We start from the raw sequence: 26,211 nt of genomic DNA, 5'->3' as shown, positions 1-26,211 counted from the left end.
ATGTACAATTGTATAATTGTGGATCTGTTTGTAGCGATTTTCATGTGTAAATGTTGAATTAGGGGAGCGTGGCCAGAAGCAGATTATTTGGATTTATAGTGACATGACGCCCTAAAACATTTCATTCTGAACTGATCAGACTAAAATCTCATTATCTAAGGATGATTTTGTGAAAAAAATATAAAAACATGTTTTGTTTAGCCAATAGACCTATTCTAATCTTTTCAAGAAAGCAATAGGTCATCTTTAAGCTCAAAGTTGAATAACCATCTCAATGCTTGGTGTGGGTGTTTGGTGACGCTGCAGTGGCGTGCATGCTGTATCATTTTCTGTTTTAGTTTTTTACCCAAACAGCAGAGGAATGTTATGAGAGCAGCCGGGGTCTCATCGCTCAGGTCTTCCATGTGAAGACCCCACAAAAGCTCGAATCCGTCTTCCTTGCTGTCTCTGCCGCTGCCCTCAGGAAAAGTGAGGTTGCCGTAAATCACGCTGGCAGCTCCATGTTTCAGAGCGCCACCGCAGTGTCATTTTATAGCTTGTTGTTTCACCCTGAGCTGAGGAGGGAAGAAAGAAAACGTCTTCTGAAATCATTCAGCTTTAAGTGTTGGCATTTACTCAAAGTGGTTGGCCAAAGCGAGGATGAACGTCGACACAGCGCGGTTCAGAGTTCACTGAGGAACCTCAAACCAACCTTTGTCAAACATCTTAACTTTAAGGAATTCAGTTCAGTCTTTTAGATAGATAGATAGCATTTATTGTCATTGAACAGAATTCAACGAAATTTCCATTGCAGCTCCCGTGCAAAAGGTCAAATATATACAGTATAAATAAGCAAACACACAATAATAATAATAACAATATATACAACTAAATTAACTAAAGGCACTCAACCACACCAAAGAAGAAGCAGCAGGTCCAATTATGGCAAAGTACAGATAATGTGACAGTGCAAAGTGCAGAACAATATGGCTGTGTGGGGGTGGGGGATATGTATGTGTGACTGCGAGGTTATGATATGTGTGGGAGGGGGGGACGGCAGGGAGTAATGGCTCTGACTGCTGTGGGGAAGAAACTGTTTCTCAGTCTATTTGTTGTAGTCCGTATATTCCTGTACCGCTTGCCTGATGGCAGCGGCACAAACAGTCTGTGGCCCGGGTGGCTGGGATCCATGGCTAGGGAGTTTACTCTAGAGTTGAGGCTTTGCTGCTTTGCTTAGGGACCTGAACCTGACAAGTTCACATCAGCTGAATGGACAGTGAACTGGTTTGTGTGGCGGCTGAGAGGTTTTAATGAGTTTTGATTAAAACTAGAGAGAAATTTCTAATGTTCAATGAAAGCATCTTGGTTGCCTTATTTATTTATTTATTTTATTTATTTATTTCAATTTTATTTGATCAAATGTTGATTTAATTTCAATGAAGAGGGAAGTAGACTAGACCAGGATGTGAGACCAGTTTTAACAAATATGTAAAAATATAACATATTTCTTAATAAAAGTTACATTTGGCAGCTTTAATAAAATAAATAATTTGAAAGCTGGATTTTGCATTCACTCAACTTAATTTGCTTGGTTATCTTAAACATTTAAATGTAACAACAGCAGAAAAACTGAACAAATTTGTGAAGAGTTTGTGAGGTGACAAAACATGAAAACATTTCACGGCGTATGAATACTTTTGCAAGGCGCTGTATACGCATGACAAATCCCAAAACAGTCAGCTGGTGAACTCTGGGGGGAGAGCGCTGGATTATTTCTCCATGATGCTCTTTGTTTGAAGAGAAGGTGTTGACTGACAGCCGAGCTGCGAGGCCCTGCTCAGCCAGGGTTCAGCGTGGATGCCTGGCTAATGAGGTCGACTACAAGGATTATAATCAGGCTGGGAATATTAGAGTTCTCATGTGTCAGTCAAGATGTGAGCGACGCTGCGGTGCCAGAGCGGGATTTTCAGCTTCATATTTATCATGCATGGATTGTGATAGGATGAACAGAGGAAGGATTTACTCTAAAATGTGCAATTTATCTGCTGGTGGCCATTTTAATCACACAGTAATGATTCTGCAGAAAGTAGATCCAAATGCTTCAGCTGGCAGCTCGCTTTTAGATGAAATGTGTTAATTAGCATCGCGTTTGACCTCATCAAACCACTACGACAGACTATCACTAAGACAATATAAAAAGAATTACAAGAATAAAGTTGTAAGAGAATAAAGTAGTAATATTATAAAAATAAAATAATATTATGAGAGTAATGTCTTAATATTTTAAGAATAAAGTGTAATTTTACAAAGATAAAGTCAGAATATTACGAGAATAAAGTAATAATAAAGCTGTAATGTTACGAGAATAAAGCCGTGATGTTATGATTATTTTTCACGATTATTCATGTTTTCAAACGTAAAAATCAGAATATTTCGCCTTTAGAACATCCTCCTCTTTTGAACTCTCCACCTTCAACACACCATTACAACAATGTTCATTCATTCATTATGCCATTTACAGCATTGTACTGAGAAGTAGTTTGCATGATAAGTTTAGCAGACGTGCAGGTCCACCATGGCTGCTGCCACTAGTCTGGAGGAGCTGTGATGGGGATGGAATCTCCGGTTGAGGCAATTAGCCGCTCTACTGCGCACGTCGCCTTCAAAATCACATTATTTTAACAATTTAAACTACTTATAATTAGACTAGTAAAATAATTTACAACCTGGATCACCTCTTGCCGGTGTAACTCCCACACAAAGCTTTGCGGCATCTGCAGCCATCAGAGGTTTTATTTTTAGCACTTCGTCTCGCATTTTCTCCCGTTCAATCCACTGCATTTATGTTTTAAGGCTTAATTTATCACCTGCCTTGATGGATGCAGCTTCATCTTCATTTTCCCTCTAATCGTCACCAAACTATTAAGAAATGATTGTATTTTATTTGTTCTTTCCACGTTAAATGTAAATTCTGAATTTTGTTTTCTTTTTTAAATAAAAATGTTAGGAAAAACCCTATTCTGGTGTCCTTATTGTTTGTCTTATTTAGAGGGACTCGACATATCTGTTGATCTTACCGTGAGCGTTTGAAGGCCGGCTTGCTTTTTCTGCACATCCTCTGTTTACAAACAAATGATCCTCTATAAAAATAATGGACTCTTTTTACTAACTGATTACTGAAGGCAAATATTTGTACTGGATTTTATTTATGGGTGACATTGAAAAGTGGGTTAGATATTCTTCAAAAAGCAAAATGTTTTCTTCGACCTCAAAATTATGCACTAGTTTTTATTGCCTTTCACATACGATCAATGGTTTATTGATACAAGTTATTACAGTCTTGCATCAGGCTCCTTCCTTCACTGTGAGGCTGAAACAGTTTGTGGTCAGAAGCAGATGTTTGCTTCCTCTCCTCGCCGCAGAGGAACAGCTCTGTGGATTGATTCCTTCGTGATTCCTGTTTGAATTAGAGCGACACTTTTTTGGCAAACTGTAGAAACACCAAACGAGGGGCATAATTGGAAAAGGAAATTGGTCTCTCATCCTAATTTACATGTTTGCGTTGTTGGCGTGGCCTAAAGGAACGAGTTTAAAGTGTGTTATTGTAAGCCTGGGCGCTGAATGGAGAGGTAATTTGGAAACCTCCTGACCACATTCTTTCAGGCTTCATATCCTGGTTCACTGGCAATGCAATTAGCAAACTGAATGATGTTTGCTCCCCTAAGTCATGTTCTATTTTTCTTCTTCTTCACCAAATGGCAACACATACACGCAGTCAATCAAGGAGTGATAAGAATTCACACATGACTGGAAAGATTTTGGCAGGTAATATTTAAAGGGGACTTTTTATGAGCTACTTCTAAAAACAACCCGACTTTAAAAAGAAAACACCCAGCAGGTTTTTTTGGGCAACATGTTAATGTTCTTTTGGTGACTGAAAAACGAGCCGTTTCAAAAACCTCCCAATAGCTGAGTCACGATCAACAGGTATGCGTCATTACCATAGCCTGTCCATTACCTTCTTGTGCAATTTTTGCTCAATACGAATCTCTCCATTTGTGCTTTTTCCCATTGAAGTGGATTTCTCTGCAAAAATTTCAACCAATCAGCGAACAGAAAAAACGTAAATTTTCTGCACTGTTTTAGAATTGTAGTCATAGAACAAGTGGCTGGATTTTACCAGGCTACTGTTACCTAGCAACCACAGCTGAATCCACCCTCTTTGGTCATCTAGCAACCAAAGCGGAGCTCCAGCATGTTTGGTCAGCTGGTTTTACCGCTGTATGAGCTGTACAACGGCTGCTGAAAAAGACAAGTGTTTTGTTGACTTTCCATTCAGAAACCACTTTGCTGCATTCTTGTTGGTTGTGCAGGAGGCTCTACTTCTGCTTTTCAAAGATGTTCTGTTGTAACTGTGCATCAATTTGCAGCCACTTACAAGTCAGAGCGTAAACCTTGAGTTGAGAGGCCATGGCAGGCAGCAGCTTATTTGGATTTAAAGTGATAAGTAGCTCTAAAACAGGAGCTCAAAGTAGCCGAACTGATCAGATTTAATTTTAATTATTTTAGATTGATTTATGTATCCCTGATACCTAAACTAACCTGTTCAAGGAAGCACAACCAGACACCTTTAACAAAGCGTCACCATTTTGACATTTTCAGATGTCAACTAGCCCATCCTCCTCTTTCCTACACCTCACTCTCTGGCTCAGTAGAAGTTTCTTCATTGGTGAAACATTTATTGTAAGCCTTAAATGTTTTATCAGCCCATTTCAGAGGACCCCTGCTGGTTGGAGGAGTAGCTGTATCAATCTGAGTCCGAGCCCCCCACAGCATCTTCCTGGCTAACGCACTGAATTCAGTCATCTATAAGGAGCAGCAGTCTGTATCAAGATTAAACGGATGTTGAAGAAAACGAAGTAAATGCAGAATATGATGGTGTGTGGCAGCGCAGTCGGGTCTCTGGGGTCGGCTGCGCGGCGCAGATCAGCTCTGCCCCGAGGCCACAGAGGGCACGACCCTTCAGGTTTAACACCCCACAGACACCTGGGATTTATTAGGACGCTGCAGCCAGTGGGTTTCACAGGCTGATGCTCATCCGTCTTCAGGGAGAAACGACAGAGTAGTTAGAATCTTGATGTATTTCAGATAGAGTGTGATGGTTCTGTTTGGACCCGTCCAGATCTGATAAATTCACAAAAAATAGATAAACTTCATGGAGCATTTTTCCACCAATAGACAGCTTAGGTGTAGCGCAAACAGAGACGCCACTCTTTGTTTTCTGAAGATACTGATTTGTTTTACTTGAAAATATTTATTTTTACCTGTTGGTATCACTTTAATTTAATCAGTTTACTCTATTTCTACTTGACAACTATTTTCCAACTTTTTTACTTGAAGTGTAAGCCTTCCTTCCACATATGGAAGTGGCAGAGAACAGATTTTTTTTCTGGGGAGGAAAGATCAGAGCTGGACTGTCTAGACAGCCCTGAAAAAGTTGAATATGGGTCACATTTTGCCAAAAGAAGTCTGATATGGTTAGAGAAATAACCATAACTGGATATCGGTCACATTTTTGCAGAAAAAGTCAGATGTGGTTATAAAAAGTTGAATATGGGTCAGATTTTGGTAGAAAATGTCAGATATGGTTAGAGAAATAACCATAACAGGACATGGGTCACTTTCTGGCAGAAAAGGTCGGATATGGGTCACATTTTCCTGGTGTGTGAACGTAGCCTGGGTCGTACCTCAATGGTTCAGTCCAGTTGAAACAGCCTGGCTGCTGTGGTCTGGTTCCTGAAGATGGAGCGTCGGGCCGTCTCTCTCCGTCAGAGGATGTTGGACTGTTATCGCTGTCGCCAACATGGCTTCCCTTATCTGCTGGACACTCGCTCTAATCAAGCTCGTTCCCTGCTTACAGGAAGTTTTTCTCCTAGAGATATGTTTTGTTTAGTTCTTTTTTCCCGTCATATTTGTCTCCGTGAGTCCGTGTGGTGAAACAACATCCTCTGATAGGGAGGAGAGTCTGCTGGAGGTGACGCAGCAAGCTGTGGTACAGTAATGGAGTCATCCATCAACAGGCCCCATTAAAGCATCATGACAAGCCAGCTGGGGCCACTCCACAGTTTAAAGCCTGATGTTTGTTCCTACGGTGCAGCTATTAAAGAAATCTGCTACTTTGTTTACTCTCTTTACTGTTTCACATTATTTTTAGACAGGTAATACTGATTAGAGAATTAATGTTGTTTTTTGGGGGATTTTTTTTATCTTTTTGCTGAAACTGTCATGCAAAAGTTGTTTTTAGTGACTTATTCGGATTAAATTTGATTTGATAGACCAAACAAAAGAAAATCTATCTGGTAAATAAATAGAGTCCACCTGTATTTCATTTAATTTCAGTGTAAATCCAGCCATTGTTTTGAGGTTTTTTATGTATTTGTTTAAACTGTCGTCATGTTGTGACAGTTTCTTATGAGACAGATAATCTGTGAAAAGATCGATGTCCTCCACCTCCTCCCTGAGCTTCTACTGGTACATCTGAAGAAATGTACCGCTCCTGATTAAAAACAACCAATCAGAGCCAGGAGGCGGGTCATAGCGCTGTCAATCAACTTCCTGAATGTCCTGGTATATGTATATATATATATATATATATATATACATATATATATATATATATATATATACATATATATATATATATATATATATATATATATATATATATATATATTGTCAAGAAAATCCGAGCTCATCCCACTTCCCCATGCTGGAGATTTTAGTTTAACAGTAATAATAAATAAAGTTATCTTTAAAATGAATCACTCAAGTGACATCAGGGCCCAGCAGTAGACTTAAGTGTCAATAAAGTTAGTTTAACAGTAATAATAAATAAAGTTATCTTTAAAATGAATCACTCAAGTGACATCTAGGCCCAACAGTAGACTTAAGTGTCAATAAAATAAATCTAGTTGTGTGTGTTGTTTTTGTCTCATGCAAACTTTGCTTTAATTCTACTTTTTTCTATCTAATCATAAGAAATCATAGTCAGTCAGAAAGAGTCATTAAACAGGAAAAGCAGGTTTCCTGGAAAAAGAGGAAGTAAGTTCCAGCCTGCAGATTTATAAAAAATAGCTGAGACTATTCCTTATTTTAAATCATGAAAGTTTAAAGAATGAAATCTAAACATTTTGGTAATTTGATAAGATTCAAAGTAAAATACTTATATTAATATTGGTTTACTTGTAATAATATTTACACGAACATTTGTGGGAACAGTTACAAGAAAAACAAGTAACTGTAACTTTGGCATCAAATAATTAGAATCATGTATTATTCTTGGTTTCTTTTCAGAAAAACATCTGTAATAACTCACATTAAGATTATAATAAGTATAATTAATAAGTTATGGTTATAAAATCATAAATGAATGATAAATCAGAGAAGCTGAAGAAAATAAATGTGATATAAGTTATGGTTATAAAATTATAAATGAATGCTAAAATCAGAGAAGCTAAAGAAAATAAAAGTGATATAAATGTGATTTTGACATTGAACTTGAAATGGTGTAAAAGGTGTAACTGCAATTAAACATCACTGATATGTTGGAGGTAGAGAGTAGGTGAAAGGTGAAAGGCAAGGAACTAACAGGAGAGCAGAGATGATCAACGCCTTATTTAGAGAGTAGGTGAAAGGTTGTGCAGGCAATGGACATAGGAGGTTGAGCAACTCTGAGACATTAGCACAGACATCAGGACATAATGTCTGTAAGACAGTGATGGATATGAAATCATCTGAGCAGTCAGCCAATGAAACAAGCCCAGCAACAGTGCTAGCCAAAGAAACCCTATAAAAGGTGAGTGCAAAAGAGGAACCGTTCGTTGGATCCTCCGGGCAGCTTCGAGCCAAGAGATGGACAAAGAACTCTGCAGCTGAAGAAGAGCCGGGGCCACGGAGCCGAAGACTGTCCGGCCATGGGGACCAACCCGTCAGCCCCACAACCTGTGGCTTCAAATCGCACTTCTCTCATCGGCTGGGTTCAGACCCCAAAGACAAAGATGAAGACAAAGGCAAAGACAAAGAAGAAGAACTGGTGCCTTCCTTCCTGCCAGCACCAAGTCCTGTGTGACCTCACCATCCATGCGGAGAGGAGGCTCATCAGACCTACAGAGATTCCTGCCTTCGCTGATCAACATCTTCCTCCTGCTGCAACACCTTCTTCATCATCAGACCTGCGGAGATCCTGGCCTTCATCGATCGGCGTCTTCCTCCTGCTGCAACACCTTCTTCATCATCAGACCTGCGGAGATCCTGGCCTTCATCGATCGGCGTCTTCCTCCTGCTGCAACACCTTCTTCATCATCAGACCTGCGGAGATCCTGGCCTTCATCGATCGGCGTCTTCCTCCTGCTGCAGCACCTTCTTCGTCGTCGTGCCAGGTCTGGGGTTCGAGGCGCCAGGCTCCGTCCGTCTCTCTCAAAGGTTCCTTTTTTAGTTTTCAGTGTCAGCAGTAGGGAAAGATAGACTAGATGATTGATTTTACTTATTTGATTATTTCTGCTACTGAATTAAGCTGTACTGACCCTTGCAAAAATGCCTTACTAATAAAATATTTAGCATAAAGAAAATCTAAAAGATGTTGTGGACATTCAGTTAATGAGTCACCTTAAAGTTCTTTGATGGTTGTAAAATAGCTGTGATGTTTGATTCTGGAGAGGAAGAGGGGGAAAATGTTTTATAGGTTGCTGGTAGCCCAAATTTAAAACAACATCCTTGGGACTCGCCCGAGTCACTAAAACCTACCTGGTTCAATAACAAATGCAAGTTGTAAAATAAGAGAACGAGCGACCGTTAACAGGTGTGCTCTGTGAAACTAGTTGGCTGTAGGCTGCTCAGTCTGGCTAATTCACAGAGGGAAGAAGGGTGAGACACCTGGATGTAGGCCGTTAAAAATCAGGTGAATCGTTTCTCGAAACCAGCTTAAACAGAGTTTACTTCAGTTCTGGACAGGGTAAATCCCGGCAGATTTAGGAAACTCAATTAACCCGTTAGAAGGAGAGCTGGTAGCACATCTCCCCTCTCAGAAGAGGAAGTAGAGAGTGAGACAGTAGAGACAGAAAGGAGGGGGGGGGTGTTGCGCAACAACAATATGTATATATATATATATATATATAAAGAGAGAGAGAAACAACTTACTGTTACAGGAAAATTGTTTATCCACCATCATCGGTGGATAAACAATGATGACTTCATGACTGGCTATGCTAGCTGCAGCAATGAGAGGAGGGAGAGGATGAGCAGCATCACACAGAGGATGATTGCCAGTGCTAAGACCCACCTCCTGGCTCTGACTGGTTATTTCTAGTTAGCATTAGAAGAAAGCAGAAGAGTTACTTTTTTTTCACAGATTTTCTGTCTCAAAACAAACTGTCACCACATAGTTACAGTTTTAACAAGTATGTAAAAAATGAAACGCGTCATGAACACTACATGAGCAGCTCTAAACATTTGGGTTTTTAGCTCAGTGTTCCTTTAAATCAAGACTGAGGACTGTGAATGGTTTTATAACAAACTGTATAAAACAGATTCTGGTTGCAATAATTTCAAACAAATGTGCACATTTTCTGTGTAATTTACCATAAAAAATGGATCACCTTTTCTGGATTATTTAGTAGTGCATAGTAACCATCAGCAGCACAACACATAGATTAAAATATGGTTTTCAGTCACTGTTTATAACAGCGCGCATTTGAATAGGAAAGGAAATCACATGGATCTTCAGGCATGACAGATAGAGGGTAATTTGGTATGTCTGTGTGTTTATTCTATGTATTTTCTGCATTAATAATAAGACAAACTGCTGTTAATATGAGAGACAATTAACAGGTTCAATGTTAAGCAGGTGTTGTGTCATTTCCCCCCATAACATCCCTTAACAATCTTTTGAAAAGGGAGAATAGTTTCCTCTGTTTACCAAAAGCACCACTTCCTGGTTAGCGACGGTTGAGGTTAAAATAATATTGAGGTTAAAGAACGAGGCTGTAAGTCACACATGGAGTCAAACAGAGCTGTAAAATCACTTAAGGAAGACATAAATTTACAGTAGTCAGCTGCAGGGCTCGTATCGTTTAGCACCGTTGTTTTGTTTCCAGGACAGAGTCAGTCGCCCAAGTGGAGCTTCTGAGGTTAAAAAGAAAGGATTGTATTAGGAAGGGAATCAGTCCCAGTTTTTCCACTGTAGCAGTTCCAGTAGGAAGCCAGGGTTGGTAATGGAGCCACTGGTTTTATGAAAGTCTGGTCCTAGACCTCCATGTTGTTTCATCTCTATATACGTCTCTTCCGATAAATAGTGGATCTTCTGTTGCTTTTATTTTTGTAGAAGTTTGCTTCACATTTTAACAACAAAATCATGTTTTTCGTTGTTTTTAATTTTTATTGTTTATAATGATAAAAGTTGGAGGCGTTGTTAGAACAACTCTATGAGTCAATAGAGCATTTTTATGAAGATTGTAAATGTTTAAAGGGGCAGTATTATCTTCCATTTTTTCACACAATGAAGTAACTATGTTAACTTCAGTTGTTATAAAGATGCTATGGCTATATAAAACATGACTTAAAGAAGTAGCTCATGTAATGAGCTCAGTTGATGCACAGTTTCACCAGGTGTTTGCTAATTGCTGCTGGCTAGTCTGAAGGAGCTGAATAGAAGAGTGATCGGGGAGGACTGCTCTGTGAGGCGGAGGCTCTGAGGAGGAGCTTCGTCTTGAAGGCGGAGCTAGGTCCAGCCAGCCGTTTTCCACAGCTGAATGGTTGCCATGGAGATTAAAGGATTCTCAAACATGCATGAAAGAATCAAAGAAACACTCCGGTTTGTTTTTAATGAAGGAAGAACATTATAACATGAAAGTTAAGCTCCAAAAAGTTGATTTTACATAATGCCGCCCCTTTAAAGTTTTCTTAGGTTTGTTGTGCATTGATTTAATATTTTACCTCTTTGTTTGAAAACTGCTCAGTATTCATGTTCTTTTCAGCATGACTTTATTTACGTCCAGCAAAGCAAAATTCAGTTCGACAAATAATTATCCATTCTCATTAAAGCTTACTTTTTAAAATACAGTTTTATTGATAATATTTTCTTCTGAATTTGATCACATTAGTCGCCTCGTTCAGTGCATGTCAGCAGACAGTCCTGTGTTGAGGCAGAGAAACAAAACCAGCAGTCTGACGCTGAAACGTGCTGCTGGCAGAAGCTGCCTCTTCATGTCCTTGTTGCCGTTGAAAAGGATTGTCGTTTGTTCGCTGCACTTTCAGTCCTCCAAAGATTCACTCATGCTGAGACGGTGCAATTATGTGCAATTTCAGCTCTCAAGCCCATCTCCAGCAATCACCATGACGATATTTAAAATGTATTTGTGTCAGGCAACACAGAAGCCGTAGGTGGTATTATGTTTCTTTCCTGCTGGCTACTTTTTGTTCTGTTGTTGTTTAACCACATTTCAAACAAATTCCTCCCTTCTCAAAAATCCATTTGATTTGTTTGAATTATTCCTTTCTATTGACTTCACCGAAGAATTGCTGAGAATTGGATTGTTTTCTGTTTGAGACAAACATGGAAACCCTGTAATGAGGGGCGCAAGTTATCAATTAATGAAATAACATCAGTTGATCGATCGTATCAATTGACCGGCCATTTTCTTAACAATCTGACTTCTCTTTTATCAAAAGGGTCAAACGTCTCTCCATAAGATAAGGGACACATTTTTTCATATGCAAAATGTTTAAAAAATCATTAAATTTAAATGTTATTTTGCGTCAGCTGTATTACATACTAACAGATTGTGGTTTTCTCACTATTAGTATTTATTATAATAAAACAGTAAGCTGAATAGAAATATAAAATATGAAAAGGATGAAATATGTGAAACTTTAATGTTAACACAGATGTAGTCTTTGTTTCTCTTAAAGGAATATTAAAACTGCAGTGCATTAACTTCACCCTCAAAAGGCATCGACTTTTGTCCATCATGTTACAATTTTTCACCAGCATTCCTCCACTTTTCTGTCGTCACATCCTCGGTTGGTAAAGTTGACATTGCTTTATTGTTGCAAACAAAATGATAATATTTTGTTAATCAGCTTTGTTTTCCTAAAAAAAAGGAGAAAAAAATTAAAATCTGAATGCCTTTTCTTTCTGAAATCACATTCAGAATGAGAATTGTCTCCACAATATTGACATTTTCCCTATTAGCTAATGTAATCAAACTAATTTTAATCTCATAAACCATCATAAATCGATTAATTGTTTACATCTCTATCTTTAACCCTTTGACGGCCGTTACTCCTCCAGTCTGGAGTTTTGATTTTTATTAAGACCAGCTGAAAAAGCCCCATTTGGCCTCCGGTGTATGAATCACTGAACCAGTGATCAGATCCTGCAGATTGTATCGCCTCCATCTGCGGCATGTCGGCAGGCATCCTCCTGCATTCCAGTCCTTTTGTTTGCTGAGACGGGGGAAGGACATGAATGAGTCCTCCGTTGACTAAACATCCTTGGAAAGTCCGCCTCGGCCTCACACCTGCTGGGATCTCAGCCCCATCTCTGCCAAGGATGTGCGGCTCGGAAAAAGCCTCTAGCCGCTCATCGGCTGCGTCGAGGAAACGCTGAGGAATGTCGATGGGAGCATCACCTCTACATCCACATCGACGGCCAAGAATGCAGCTATTGTTTACTGAAAGTGGCTCTTCATCTCTGATATTGAGCACCTGTAGACTTAATATACTTTCAAATTCCATTGTGTTGTTGTTGTTGTCCTCGTTTGGACGAGGATGTGGAGCCAAAGGTCAGACGGCTCTTGTATGAGAGCAGGTAAATGATTAATGATTTATTATTGTTGATTAGAACAATGAGAAAGAATGTGTTTTAAGAGTTTGCCAAGCTAAACATTGAAGCAACATCTGATACAAGTAATATCTGGAAAAATGATTATAAATTTAAACTAACAGAAGGAAAAACAACCTGTAAACGAGAATAACCTCAACCCAACTAAACCTAAGGCCTAAAGTTTTAAATATTTAAAGTTTATGCTTAAAACAATTCATAAAATTTATAAAATGTATGGAGTCAAATAACAAACTAAGAAAAATTTCATATATACCATAAGCAGGTCATGTTTATGCACTCATTGTAAGTGTCATTATTTTGTTGTTTGTTTGAACCATTTTTTGCATTAAATATGCAACTTTTTCAATGCTGTGGAAATTTTATTTGATTTAGTTTATTTTTTTGTCATACGTAATTTTTTTAGATCATAAAACTACTTTTAATTTTAGGGAATGACAACACAAATCAATAAAAAAACGTTTGATTACATTTATCAAAGGAAAAGAAAGTAAACCAAACAAGCCCGGCTCCGTGTGAAAAGTAACTGAGTCTCAATCTAATCCAGGTTATACCGTCCTAGATGGAGGAATTTTGGTTTCACTAGTTTTTGCGAGATGAACATGCCGTATCATGTTAACAACGCTGAATTTCATGTTTTGACTCCTAAACCCTAATTTCAGTTTAAATATGCACTTTGCCTATGAGCATGCGCCTTGGAAATTTAACATGAATTAAATTTTTCACTGACCTTAGCTGGCCTGCCGCCAACATGGTGGTTTCACTGCAGGGTCAACACCAAATTAGCTGAAAGGTGAGATGTACGACCAGGAAGTTCTTCATGATGGTTCACAGAGAGTCTGCAGGGATTCAGAAGTTAATGTGTGTCATTTTTTCTTTTCTTTTTTCTCCATGACCCCAGAACCAAAATGGACCCTGCTGCAGTACATGACCTGTATGAACTCAGGCATCTGACTGATTGATTAGTGCCAAACCTTTGTTTACTCAAGGTGTCCTGCTTATTTTTTCCTCTTTTTTTGAGACTGGATGGTTTACATATTGTCACATCAGAGTTGTATATGAACAGAGTATTGCTTCTAATTCACATTTAACACATTTTTATACTTCCATTTGGGTCTCTGCTGTTTCTAAAAACAGCTTAAAAACACCAAGCCATTTTTGGCAAAAATGTTATGATTTTTGGTGTCTGAAAAATTTACGTTTTCTAAAATCTCCTGATTGTTAAGTCACATTCCAAAGGCACTGTGCTGTTACCTAGCGACCCCAGCTGAGCCCAGCCGATCACCTAGCAACCAAAACTGAGCACCAGCACATTTGATCAGCTGGTTTTACTGTTGGCTACGCTGTACAATGGCGTCTGGAAAAGTTAATTATGCAGGAGGATCCACTTATGCTTTTCAAAGATGCAAGGTTGTGTAATTGCACATCTTTTCGGAGCCATTTTCATGAGCAAGTGGAGACATTGAGTTGGGGGGGCGTGGCCAGCAGCAGATTGTTTGGATTTAAAGTGACAGAGCCATAAAACAGCTCATTCTGAAAGAAGCTCAAAAATAGACAGAACTGACCAAACTAAAATCTCATTATCTACGAATCATTTTGTGCAGAAAAATTTTATAAATGTGCTTTGCGTCGCCCATAGATATATTCTAACCTGTTCCAGGAAACATTATAGGTCTAATACCTTTAAAATTTTGTTCACTTGCTAGTTTGATTTTGTGACTTTAACTAATGATTATGGGAATAATCACAGTTTAAAAGTCTGGAAATAAAATTTTGACCATAAAAACCTGTTGATCTTTATCAGATGTTAGCGATGCTTGTTTAGTGCTTGTGTTTTTGCTTTTGGTATTAAACTATACTGTAGGACCCTTTGGTACCATTATGATCTTGTTTCCATATCTTGAGTCTGTTTTGCTTTTAGTCGGCCTAATTTCAAATTAAAATAAACAATAAAGCTAATAAGAGTCACCATTAATAAAAAAGCTGAATTCAGTTTTGGGCTGTGTTTATAAACACTCTTTATATCACCCACTGTTGTTTATAGGTCCTTTCAGAAACAGTGGGTGTACCTTCTGTTTAAAGCAACGTCTATAAATACAGTTACTATTCGGAAATGCATGTGGGCACTGTAAAAAGCATTCCCAGGCACCAACTGCTGTCTAAAATTAGACTGGTGACATTAAGCAGGCCTGCAACGAAACATTATTTACAGTTTTTACACTTGTCTCAGTCATTAGTCGGCCTGAAGCCAAAAAAACAGCAGAGAGTTCATCGTTTTTCTGTGTTCACTTCCTGCTCTCAAGCTGTATTTTATAAAAACTGATTGTGGAAATATCTCATTCAGTTTTGATCAGTCTATAGTGCAGCTCCATTTTATTACATAGCAAGTAATTGAAGTAAGTTTATCCAACATAATTTATTTATGGTTATGTTTAATTTGAAAAATAATAGACTTAATAAATTAACTTGAATAAACCTAATTCAAGTAAATGTATTTAATTTGCATAATGTATTCTTTTTTTCTCAATGTATTTTTGATTTTGAGATGATCAAATGTTGTCCAGATTTATTAAATGAAAAGCAAAACTGCTATTCGAAAAGTTCAATAAAGAAATAATTACGTTAGATTAAAAAATCCTGAGTAATTATTAAAATAAACAACAGTTCCAGTTGCAGCCCAGGTATAGGAATTCACAGTGATAAACATAATTCAGAAATAACCTTAATAAGACGACCTGAAGTAAGATTAAAGATCAAATAAAGTCAATTTATGACTTTGTTCTCAAATTAATTCAACTTTATTCTCATAATATTACGACTTTATTATTTATTATGTTATGACTTTATTCTCATATTGTTACAACTTCATTCTCAAAATATAAGGATTTTATTCTCATGATTTAATTTTTGTATTATTGCAACTTTATCCTCGTGCGACTTTTTTGTAATGACTTTTCTCATAATGCTATGACTTTATTCTCAAAATATTAAGACTTTACTGTCATATTACTATGACTTTATTCTTGTATTATTTCAACTTTTTCTTAGTATGGCCCTATTACTCCATCATACTTTTAGACTTTCAGTCACCATGTTTCTTTCACCCTGAGACGTCCAGGTTGTGCATCATCAATAAAACAATGTATTGCAGATATTCGGAGCAATGCTACCTTATCAGACCCTCGGGGTTTGACATTTCTAAAGGCTAGTATAACATTTCCTCATGGTGAGAGAGAGCTCTGAAATGTGGGCCAGCTTATTAACTTTAAAATATTGGATAAGGCTGCAGTGTAAGGTAATACCACAGATATAAATAGCATTTGCCATTAGCTGGGTGAAGAAGGTGTTTGAGCAAACAGGCGTTCTGGATGATATGTGGACCGAGGTCAGACAGTGCATGCCGACAACAGCAGCTCCATTTTTCCACTGGACGCTGCTCATCCTGTGAAAGAGCTTATACTCAAGTAAGAGCAGCAACATATTTTTACTCAAGTAAAAGTAAAAAGCATGGCTTTTTTTTAGCCAAATATTTGGTGAAAAGGCCACAAAACATTTTAAATTTAGCAGATTTTGTATTTCCATTTGGGTCTCAACGGTTTCTAAAAACAGCTCAAGTACTTAAAAAAATACACCCAGCTGGTTTTTGGCATTAAGTTAATGTTTTTCTCTGTAAAATGAGCCGTTTCGAAAACTTCCCAATAGTTAAGTCACATTCCACAGGCACTGCGCCGTTTCCTAGCAACCACGGCTCAGCTAGCCCGTTACCTAGCAACCCAATCAGAGTTCCAGTACTTAACCTCCTGAGACCCTGCATCCTCATATGAGGACATTACATTTTTGTAAACACAGATGTAAATAATAACATTGATTGAATGGTCTTATCGTCACACAGATAGACCCAATGTCCTCGTCTGAGGACATTGGGTTTTGAGAAAACCACTTATTGTAGAAAGCTGAAATTTCATTTTTAGGCCAATTGGGTCCTTATGATCCCAAATGACAAGGAGAAATGTATATGCAAAAACAGACCCATTGTCCTCATATGAGGGCATTGGTTTTGACATAGTTCAAGAGCACATAGAAAGCTAAAATTTAATTTCAACTAAAATTAGGTCATACTAATCCCAAATAGTAAGGAGACATAAAAAATGCACATCAAACAAAAGCCCGGGTCTCAGGAGGTTAAGTCAGTTGGTTTTACCGCTATATGCGCTTTACAAAGGAGGGTAAAGGAGCCAAAAGTTGTACTCAAGTAGGAGCAGCACTACTTCAACATGTTTTTACTCAAGTAAAAGTAAGAAGTTCCTTTCCAAAGAATTACTAAAGTAAGAGTAAAAAAGTATTTGGTAAAAAAGACTCAAGAACTGAGCAACTGATCTTAAAATCTGATTTAATGTTTTAGAATGATGTGATCAAAAACACAAAATATAAAGTCAAGCAAATTCTGGTATTTTTAAGACTAAAATAAAATAGAAAAAATACAAATACTTAAAACGTAACACGCCCAGTGGCAGAAGAAACATGGTTCAAAGTAATTTTATATTTTTCTATATTAGACTTCACCAAAAATGAATACTTACAGTGGATAATGTGTACATTTTTAACAGGGTAATGCACAAAGACAATAAGTAGTGCCCACTGTATGCTATTGATCTCCAACTGGCTCAACAAAATAACATTTGAACAACAAAGCTGGTGTAAAAGTTAGAAGTCTCACTTTGACATAAAAACTGTAAGTGCTTCTGTGTCTCATTCAGTTGTGGTTAAAAGGTGTTTGCTCTTCATTTAAATTACTTATACTGGATAAAGTATCCAGGTACTTAACTCAAGTAAGAGTTGTAATTGTTCATAATAATATTACTCAAGTGAAAGTTAAAAGTACAGTGCAGTAAAACTATTCCTAGAAGTATATTTTTTTCCAAAAAGTTACTCAGGTAACTAGCTATGATCCACCTCTGGTCCCATAAAACACTTGCTTTTTATTTTCCCTCCTAGAGAGACTTTAAACAATATGCATTCAGTTTTACATGAACTTTATATAACATGTCAGACTGACAAGTGAAGCTAAATAAATGCTCAACCTGAGTAAAGTTTCTGTGTATGTCAAGGCTTCATACCAGATTCATGGTTTAGGGCTTTATAGGTATATAAAATATCAAATATACACATTATTGGCTGCTTTTGGTTATTCTGAAATAAATAAACAGTTTCCAAGAAAAGTGATTCATGAGTTAGATTTTATTCATACTTTTTGGCACGTTTTCAAACTCCCATTGGTGCACATTATATTTTTAAAACAGCAGCCTGCAGTGTCGTAATGACATTTTTGCATTTTATCGCACAAGCAAAAAATGTGATTATTCTATTCTTTGCTATTATCCTTTTTAATGAATGTGGAATATGTGAATAAAAAACAGCTAATAGGCTTAAATCCTCTTGTGACTGCAGTTTTCTTTCAAAGTTTGCCAGAACCAAACCGCCTAACCAGTCCAAATAATGGTCCAGTTTGACTGGCTGACATGCAGACGTAGTTTTGTTCTGGGTTTCAGAGTCGGCCATGGAGCGAAGGTTTACAAGAGTCACAGGGAAATTTGTGAAGACGAGGAAAAAACTGAGAGGTGCGTACCTTTTCCCAGTTGCTGCCCAGATCCAAGAAGGTTTTAATAGTTTTGAGTGTTTCATTATGGTTTAGTTTTGTTTCTCTATAGCTTTTTGTTTGTCTAATTTAGTTAGTTTCAATTAGTTTTTAGTGTGTTTGCTAGTTTTTATTAGTTAATTCTAGTGAAATATTGTATAGTTGTTGGTTCTAGTTTTTTTTCATACTTTTTAGGTACAGAATTCAAAAAGGTCAAAGTAGTGTATTACGATGTTTACATTGGTTGGGTAATGATCAACAGAAGATACAATTATTCAAAAAATGTTTTCAATTATTTGAACAACCAACTAACTCTGGCGTTTTCTCTCATCTTTTGCTGTCGCCATTTTGCGAACCAGCGTAAGTGCTGCCATAATTTGCTGCCAGCTGACATAAACTGCTTGTGTGTGGAAACAAAATGTTTCACATCAATTCAAAAGATTCATAAAAGCAAAAACAAAGAATATTATATCTAATATTTCAGTATATTTTAGTTAGTTTCATAAACGCATGATAGAGTTCTAATTAGTTATAGTTATTCCCCATTAATTACCATTTTTACTTATTTAAGTTCATGAAAATGTTTGCTCAATTTCAGTTTTTGTTATTTCATTTTTTAGTTAGCTGTAATAACTTTGGTTCCAGGTGGTGGAAAAGCCTTAATATGATGGGTCTACTGGTCAACTTAGGCACCACATTAATCCTTTCAGAAGTCATTGATAAGCTCCTGGATGTGTGAACAAGAGCTGGGCAATACTTCACCTCATTGCCCCTGTTTAATCTATTGCAGACACCTCGTAAGCTTAATGTGCATTTAGGTCTCAGTTTTCTCAATTTTTTGGTTCAGGATGTCAACATAGACATTTGTGATCCTCAGAAAAGGATTTTTGCAGTATGGGTTTTCCTTTTGGAGAAATTTACTCCAAAAATATGTCAAGATTTCTGAAGCTCCTGCTTTTTTTTTTACAGCACCTGACGTGGTTCTTTATTTTTATAATTACACAACATGAATAAATGTAGAGGAAATCAGCTGCAGATGGTTTTGTTCTCCTCAGATTGACTTGCTACAGCTCAGACCAATCTTTGGGAAAATAAGCTGTCATTTTTCTCATTCTTTACTAACCAGAAACACTTGAAATGCAAGTGAAAACATCTGCTCTCTGTAAACTTTGAAATTTAAAGAACAGCATCAGCATGTATTATTTCTAAAAAGAGGGGCATTACTTCACTCCAACACTGAGTAGCGGGAGAAATGGCTCAAAGTCTTTTACAAAAGAGAAATCCTACAACCACTAAAATCGGATCCATTTTTGTTTACATTTTGCAGAGAATGACGTCTTGCTCAGTGTCTTCTGAGGTTTTTCTGTTGTTTCCTTCAGTACTTCATGATCTAGCGCCACCTCAGGCTAGGAGGGGAACAGGTTTTTCAAAATGTTTGGTTAGTTTTACTGGGAACCAAAATTTTAACATTTGTTACATTTTCAGCTGCTGTAGTTCACTTTCACACTCCACTGTGTCAAACAAACCAAACACTTTGAAAAACTTGTTTCCCTCCTCACCTGTGGTGGCGCTGCACCAAGAACCACTGAAGGAAACGACCGAAGGAAACCTCCATAGAAGACACTGAGTGAAACCTCTTTCTTTACAAAATGTAAACAAAAATGGAGTAGTGTCAGATTTTAGCAGTTGTAGGATTTCTCTTTGGTCATAGACCATGAGCCATTTCTCCCGCTAGCGCTAGATTCGTGCATTTGTTCTGGTTGTATTTACACAGAATGCCCTGCGCTATAGTCCACTTCCTGCTTTTGAAATGGTCTCCGGTACGCTTTGCATTCACAAATGCTTTCGAACCACATTAGAGTTCACCCCAACCAAATAGAGACCAAGGTTTTTAGGCAGATCAGAGTTTGCTTTTTCAGTTCGATTGTGCGTTCACACCTCTCCTAAAGAACCGGACTTTCTAGACAAACAAACTAGAGATCGATTAAAGCGGACCAAACAGGCTGGAGTCACATTCAGGTGGACTTTAATTATGTGATTTTCCAAAAGAAACTCTTTACACAAGACTTTATTCAGAGATATCAGACAACATGGTAATGCTCTAGGGTAGATTTAATGGGTTGGTATTCATGCAATGATAATACTTCCCTGCTATAAGAGATTAAATTTGCCAGTGAGAGCTATAAAAATTAACAAAGCCTGAAAGTAAAAAGAAATAAAAAATCAACACAGATTTATTGAAACAAGTTAACCTACACATTAAGCTGTGCAATTTCATCCTCTATTATTACAAAAATACTGATTAGTCCAGACTTTTGCTAATTAGGCTGGACACCGAATGCTTCCTCTGGTTTCTTATTATTCTTTTCCTTCTCTTCTTCCAGCCTGATTTCTTTCATTCACTTGAAACTTTTACATGACTGTCTGTATGGAAAGCATCCAGCTCTAATCAAGCTGCAACATTTGAGCTGCGTGGTGTCTGTTTGGGTGTTTCAGCGTGATCACTCAACCGTCTGTACCGATTATAACAATAGCATTCTTGCACACACAGTAACAGCCTATGCAATCAGTAAAGAACGCATTCCAGAGGGAAATTAATGACACCCGCGATATGAATTGCTAAACAAACAAAGTGACACAATGACAGACTCACAAACATACACGCACACACACAGGACGTCCTAATGTAAAGATGCTGTGTGTCAATAGGAAACAACAGAGCACGAGCTGGAGTGTGTCGTCGTCCCTCAAGGCTCTGCACTCAAACCAGGTGCCTTCCTCTGAGGATTTTCCTGTTTACCGACTTGGACGCCTGCTTGTTTGGGTGCTTTTTTCTGGTCCCTGAAGTCAATATCTTCCTGTGGACCGGGTACCTCCCGCCTGACTTCACCAGTCTTTTCTGGCTCTCCGGACGTCATTAAAAACGCCCAAAATATCAGCCGAGGGAAGTCCGATTGAGTCGGTGCAGCAATGCATTGTTTGGAAACAACGCTGGTTTGAGATTCTGCTATTTCTAGAGCGCCGGAGCGGCCATTAGCAGTGCTCAGCCGTTAGAAGTCCTTATGGTCTGCTAATGCCTTCAATGCCAAACATAACAATGACTTTTCCAAGGACTTCCTTTAAGAATGTTCATTTCCTCCCAGTGGGGTGACAAGTTTATTTTTTCATCCAAACTATGGAGTTTTGACTTTGTGTGGCCCTGTGTGACTAGAATTTCATGAAAGTATAATTTTGATGCAGAATAACTACTTATTATTTATGCACAAATAATTATTTAATTCATAAATAACAAAAAACTATTTCCTTAAAGAGGAAATACACTTTAAATCATTAGTTTTTAGTCCTGAAAATGTTCTTCATGTGATAGAAGGCTAACTTTGTAACTGTCTCTATATGAACTCTGTAGGTTCAGGTCTGAGTCCATCACTACTTCCAGATTTCAGGCCTGATCTCTGGTTTCTAGCTGTAGGAACTGAAGCTGCATGCTGCCCTTTTCTGACTCTTTCCGTATCATCTGTTCTCTTCAGACTCCATCAGACCTTCATCTTGTGAAACCTGCCACTGCAGCTCATCTACTGAACGCTCCCCGGCGTGTTTTCCCTCTCGCCTGCATCTAGTCGGGTTATTCCCTCAGGGCTTTGGAATCTGACACTCGACCAGACAAACGGAGGCGTAACAAGTCTCCCTGCTGAGTGACCAGTAATGCAGCGAGAAGCTGTCGCCTCGCACCAACTGCAGGCTTTTATCATTCTGCAGCTCTTCACCAACACACCTCCACAGCCGCACTGATGATAACAGCAGTCTGAAAACAACAGCTACCTCTGCAAAATATTCAAGACAGGGAAACTTCCTGGAGTAGAACAGCTAGAGGATTTTATTATTTTTATTTATTTATTTGTCTAGTAAAAGTGCTCGATTCGGTTTATCACATTTTTTAATGCTATAATAAAAACTGTAGTGCATTGTGGGGGATTTATTTGTAATAGACCAACAGAAATTACCATATGATTGGTTTGTGAATGGGAAAATTGCATTTAATGAGCAGAAAAATCTTTTCGGATCTTTATCTGTTCACTTTAAACATCTAGAGATTAACTTTTTTTCTTTCAAAATAGCTCAAACTCAGATATTTTATCTTCCATGATTGCCTTTTATACTTCCATTTGTGTCTTGCTTCTAAAAACAGCCCAAGTGCTTGAAAAATCCACCCAGAGGATTTGATTTTGGGAACAAGTATATAAGCCATTTCAAAAACTTCCTGATTCTCAAGTCACATTTGAAGGGCACTGCACCGTTACCTAGCAACCCAAGCAAAGCTCCTAGTACATTTGGTCAGCTGGTTTTACTGCTGTATGCGCTGTACAATGGCTGCTGGAAAAGACAAGTGTTTTGTTGTTGACTTACCATCCAGAAACCACCTCCTGCATGCTTGTTGGTTGTGCAGGAGGCTCTACTTCTGCTTTTCAAAGATCTCCGGTTGTGTAATTGTGCATCTGTTTGCAGCCATTTTTACTTGTGAGTGTAAATGTTGAGTTGGGGGCATGGCCAGCAGCAGATTACTTGGATTTAAAGTGACAGAGACCTAAAACAGCTCATCCTGAGCTGATCAGGCTAAAATCTCATTATTCAAGATTGATTTTGTGTAAAAAATTGAATGAACATGTTTTGTATAGGCCACATAAATATGCTAACCTGTTCAAGGAAGCACAATAGGTCACCTTTAAAATATCTTGAAAGAGTCATTCTTCAGATGCTTTATGAAGCCACTGCGCCTGATCTAGGCAGAGCGTTATTCACACATAAGGTATTCATGAAGCTCCATGTAAAGAAGCACTTTCCATGTGGAAAAACTTGTTATGCACATAAGTCAACCGTGCAACAAAGTTCTGCAAGCTGCCTTTACCATACCCCAAACTTAAAAGTCGATTACATTATTGGAGACAGACTTGATGAATTGCAGCCTCTCACCATTTATCCCCCAGAGCGCCACATGCTGCTGTACTGTAAAATCTGATACCTCTTCATTAATCCGGCTGATTGGAGCACAGCCCAGTAGGACGTGTGCAGTTTGCAAGCTGACTGCACCACTGAACCGTGTGTGGATCTATGCATGTGTACATCTGTTTGGTCACGAGTACATGTGTGCGTTTGCATCTAAACCCGTGTGTGCCTGTGGATGGTGAGTGAAACATTTGCGCCATGGGACTCGAACTCCTCCACCTCCGACTGTGGCGGTGTGTGATCTGAGCCGGCAGCGGAGAAGTCTTGCATCCATCTCACCTGACAGCTGCCGACCTTCCAGTAATCCCAGCATTGCTCGCTATCTCACTCCCTGCTGGCTCACACATGGACAGAAAGCATGCCACCCTCTGCAGCATCAAAGTTAGCCTTGATCATGCAGCCACACTCAGGACTCCTGACATCAGCTACTGGCCGGGGTCTGCAGTCATTCATGCTGCATTCCTGCTTTAATCTGCGGAGTTGCGTCGAATCTTCTCATGATTCAGAGGAGTTGTCGTTTGTCTTGAGTCGGCGGTGAAAGGAGCGACTCCACCGTGATTGTTGTGGGGTCAGATTTCTGCAGGGATTTCCTTTCCCTGAGCGAAAGGCTGCGGCTCTCCTCTGGAGATTTTTCTCTCTTACTGTCAGCAGGTTCATCACCTTGTTACAAATGGACTAACAGGTGAAACCAGATGTTTACAAAAAAAGATCAGAAACTTTTATTCCCACTTAAATCAAACTATGCTTTATTTTTTTGGTTTTGTTTGGATTAATATAATTATTTCTAGTCCCAAATATTCAGAGGCATTTCCAGAGAATGTTTTTATTACATTTTAGAAGTCAATTGCACATACAGTACATTTCCCTAATATTTACATAAACACAGGTTGAGATCAGCGAAACCTGGATTTGTGGAAAGTTCATTCTATGCAGTTGATATTTAGTTTCCCCAAAAATACTACAAAATTTGTGTATCATCTCATATTTGTAATAAAGTTCTGCTGAAGCCTGGTAATGAGACAGAGAACTACTCGATTTAAAATTGATTTTCAATTCAAAATGATTAATCGTAATGATTTTTCCTTCAATCTATAAGTGTGAGAAGATTCTCACAATCTTCTCAAGTCTATTAGCAGAATAACAAATGGAGACAAAGTGTCATTTTTATATTTATTAGGTTTTAAACATTAATTCATCACATTTTGGTGTCAATTTGGTCGTTTTGTTGAAGACATTCGGATAGATTCGGTTTGATTGGAGACCAAAATTGCAACATTTGTTACATTTTCATTTGGTACGATTCACTTTCAAACTGCAGTGTGTCTGATGTTCCAAACTCATTGAAAACCTGTTCCCCTCCTCTCCTGCGGTGGCGCTGCACTAAGAACGACTGAAGGAAACGACACAAAAATCTCAGAAGACACTGAGCACAACTTCCTCCTTCAAGAAATGTAAACAAAAATGAAGTAACGTCAGATTTTAGCGGTTGTAGGATTTCTCTTTTGACCAAAAGACCAGTAGCCATTTCTCTCTCTAGTGATAAACTCTGGCATTAGTTTTAGTTGTATTTACCCAGAATGCCCTGCACTATTGCCTACTTCCTGCTTTGGAGCGGTCTCTGGTCCGGTTGACATCCACATATGCATTCAAACTGTACCAGAATTCACTTCCACTGAACTGAGGCCCGGTTTGTAGTTGGACCAGAGTTCGATTAGCATTCGCATCCTGGTGACTTCTCAGAAACCTAAATCTAACAAAGGACAGTAATAATTTGGGGTCTAGGCGTCATTTTGTGTTAATTAAAGCATGACACTGTTGAATATGATTTGTGGGTCTCTCTGTCTGCTGGTTCAGCTCTGCGGTGTCTGCCAGTGGGCAGCAGGTCGAAGGTCGGCTCTCTAATCATGCTTTTGGCTCTATTTGCCTGATGTTGGTCCGTTTTTCTTTCAGGTTTGGGGAAAAGAAAAATCAGCACCCTGATCTCAATAAGGCCTTTCAGTTTGCTGCTCGGCATCGCCTGGAGTGACTTACAAAAGTTTCACATTTTCTCCCATATTATATCCACACTCCATGTTTACAAGGGAGAGTAGCGTTGTGAGATTGATTCTTCTAAAATATCTTATTATCTCCTTTGTTTTTGTTATTTTCAGTCATTGAATATTTACTAAAAGCCATTGTGACAGTCTTTGTTCCTTTAGTCTTTGTTCCTTTTCCCTGCATGCTTACTCATCCTCATCCAAGATCAGCCCAGAGATGATTGTGTCTTCTCAAATTTAATGATGGTGTTATGCGAATGAGTTGGTGAGCAGGCGTAGGTGTGCAGACCGCAACGTGGGAAGCTGGAGCTGAGAGTAAGAAAGAAGAGATGAGGGGCTGAGGTTTAACTCTCTGTGTGCCGGGATGATTTACTGGAACCAGTGGCAAACATCTGGTTTAGATCCAGAACTTTTTTCACTTTAAAATAACTGGAATAATTACAAAAAATGTGAATGAAGAAGAACCTCATGCAGCTTTTTTGATTTTCATTGGCTCTGCTGATAATAGGACTGAAACAATTCATCAAATCAATTATGAATAATCAAATTTAGTAATCAGTTAATCATTAATATAAAACATGCTATTTGCTTAGAAATCAACACACTCAAGCGCAAAGAAAAGATAAATATATCAAAATAATCATGAATTTGTCCTTCAAGTT

At 38.3% G+C, this 26,211-nt stretch overlaps 1 long non-coding RNA gene across 1 annotated transcript; it reads left to right on the top strand.

Annotated features, from left to right (window-relative positions):
- Positions 1–8,427: 8,427 nt before the first annotated feature.
- Positions 8,428–22,693, top strand: LOC111606934. Its single transcript, XR_002752278.1, has 3 exons — positions 8,428–8,460; positions 18,427–18,495; positions 22,040–22,693. It is a non-coding gene; the product is annotated as an uncharacterized LOC111606934 (long non-coding RNA).
- The last annotated feature ends 3,518 nt before the right edge of the window (positions 22,694–26,211 follow it).

This window comes from Xiphophorus maculatus, chromosome 23 (genome assembly GCF_002775205.1).
Source record: "Xiphophorus maculatus strain JP 163 A chromosome 23, X_maculatus-5.0-male, whole genome shotgun sequence".
NCBI classification, from domain to species: Eukaryota; Metazoa; Chordata; class Actinopteri; order Cyprinodontiformes; family Poeciliidae; genus Xiphophorus; species Xiphophorus maculatus.
The sequence above is the reverse complement of the archived record's forward strand: the minus strand, read 5'-3'. Positions and strand labels throughout refer to the sequence as shown.